This window comes from Penaeus chinensis, chromosome 13 (genome assembly GCF_019202785.1).
Source record: "Penaeus chinensis breed Huanghai No. 1 chromosome 13, ASM1920278v2, whole genome shotgun sequence".
Lineage (NCBI taxonomy): Eukaryota > Metazoa > Arthropoda > Malacostraca > Decapoda > Penaeidae > Penaeus > Penaeus chinensis.
In genome coordinates, this window is record NC_061831.1 from 1,642,527 (window position 1) to 1,645,026 (window position 2,500).

The following is a 2,500-nucleotide window of genomic DNA, read 5'->3' on the forward strand; positions in this document are numbered from 1 at the left end:
GCCTAAGGGCAGGGGATGGGAAGAGAAGGAAAAGGAGATATCAAATGAGAAATGCATTCATCTGCGCGCGTGTGTGTTTGTTTGTGTGTTTGTATGTGTGTATTTATGTGTTTGTATGTGTGTGTGTTTGTTTGTGCTTTTTTTGTTTGTATGTGTGTGTATTTGCTTGTTTGTATGTGTGTGTTTTTTTGTTTGTATGTTTGTGTATATTTGTGTGTGTGTATGTTTTTTTGTATGTATGTTTGTGTGTGTGTGTGTGTGTTTGTTAGTATATATGTATGTTTACATGTGTATTTAAGCATATAAAAGTATGTAAGCATATATGTACGTATATAAATAAAAATACAGATAGACAGATGGATAATCAGACAAACGAATACACAGATGCATAAACAGACAGAAAGATAGATACACAGACAGGTAAAATCACTGACGTGTGCAGATACACCATTCAAATAAACACGTGTTATTTTCCTTAGCATAAACCTAATCTTTCAGCCAAGCAAAGCATTCACACTACATTGCAGAAACAACATTGCCAATTAGCTAAATACGAAAGAGTTAATCCCTGAAAGCTTTGGAAACTTCCTACAATGTTTATATGAAATTGTAGTGTATATCTTTTTTTTTTTTTATAATAAAAGATAATCCCATACAATATAAAATATTCTCACACAGCATAAAATAATCACATGGAACATAAAATATTCACATTCAACATGAAATATTTGCATACAACATAAGATATTCACATACAGTATAAAGTATTCATTTACAACATTAACTTATCACATACAACATAAAATATTCACATATAACATAAAATATTCACATAGAACATACAGTAATCACATACAACATGAAATATTCACACGTAACATAAACTAGTCACATACACCATAAGACATTCACGTACAACATAAACTAGTCACATACACCATAAGACATTCACGTACAACATAGAGTAATTACAAACACCATGAAAGGACAGTCCCTTCCGGTTTGTACAAAGAATTCATTAAACATTATTTGATCATGGAAAGATAACGATAATGTATTTATTTTTCAAGGGATTTATAATGCGCTGCTGAAATAGATTATCCGTGACACAGTTTCATGGTGGGAACAGTTTTTAACGTTTTAGATTGTTTATTATTGTTTTTTTCCTTTCTTTCTTTATCCTTTACCTATATTTTAGTTTTTTTGTTTTTAATAATACTCCTTTTCTCTTCTGCTTCTTCTTGTTCTCTTATCCAGTGATTATCATAAACATCAGGCTCATTATCGCCAATCATCATCAAAGTCATCACTGCTGTTCTTGCCCTCATCACCATCGTCACCATCGTCACCATCGTCACCATCGTCATCATCATCCTCACAGCCATCATCATCATTATGACCATCATACTCATATACCATCACAATTCATCATCCTCATCGTCATCGTCATTATCATCATTATAACCATCATCCTCATCATCACCCACCCTCACCATCCTCACCATCACCATCCACCATCTGTCCAGCTGCAATTTATCTCGAGCACCTTCTTTCAGCATCAAAGGCAGCTTCAACATGCAACAGATAACTCAAACTCAAACGCTGTCGAATTCATCACTAAAAAGAAAAAAAAGAAAAAAAAAATCGAATGCTTTATAATATCTTCAAATGTCTTCCACGGCACATAATTTCGGGCGATGATCATTTCTGATTGATTTTAGGGTCTGATTAAGCCATTGGTTTTGGTCTGACTTATTGTACGCGATCCTTTTTTTTCAGCCAATGAGGAGGGCTTGAGGCAAATCGTTGAATTAATGACAGGAGATAAAACTCTTGATGCTGTGATTAGCGGATGTTGTCAATCTCGGTCTCATAGATTTATTATGAGGTCTTTCATCATTTCTTATCTGTTCATATCTTGTTCATTATTATATTATTATTATTATCATCATCATTATCATTATTATTATTATTATTATTATTATTATTATTATTATTATTATTATTATTACTTGTATTATCTTTGCTGTCCTTATTGTCATGATCATTATCATTATAATACGGATTGTCATTATGATTATTATCATTATTGTTGTTGCTAGTCTGTGTTATCATTATTATCATTACTATCATTATTCTTCGTATTATATTTATTCTTCTTCTTATCATCCTTATTAACATTATTCCTATTCATTTCATCTTCACGATCATTATCCTTATTCTTATTATTATCATCTTCATCTTCATTATCACATTAATCATTATCCTTCTCTTCAAGGTAAGATTCTTTCGGGAGGAGTCGGCTATTATAAATAAATTAACAGCACATTCCCCAGCTTGTCTATATTTACTTCCTCATTTCCAGGAGCGGGTTCCGCTAATGGCGATGTTCGTTTGTGCGTCTCTATACCAGCACCAGGAATTATTTTAGACCAGTCAAGGGGAGATCAGTTCAGAAGAGATTGAAATTGTTATGTATATATACCGATACAAACAAGAT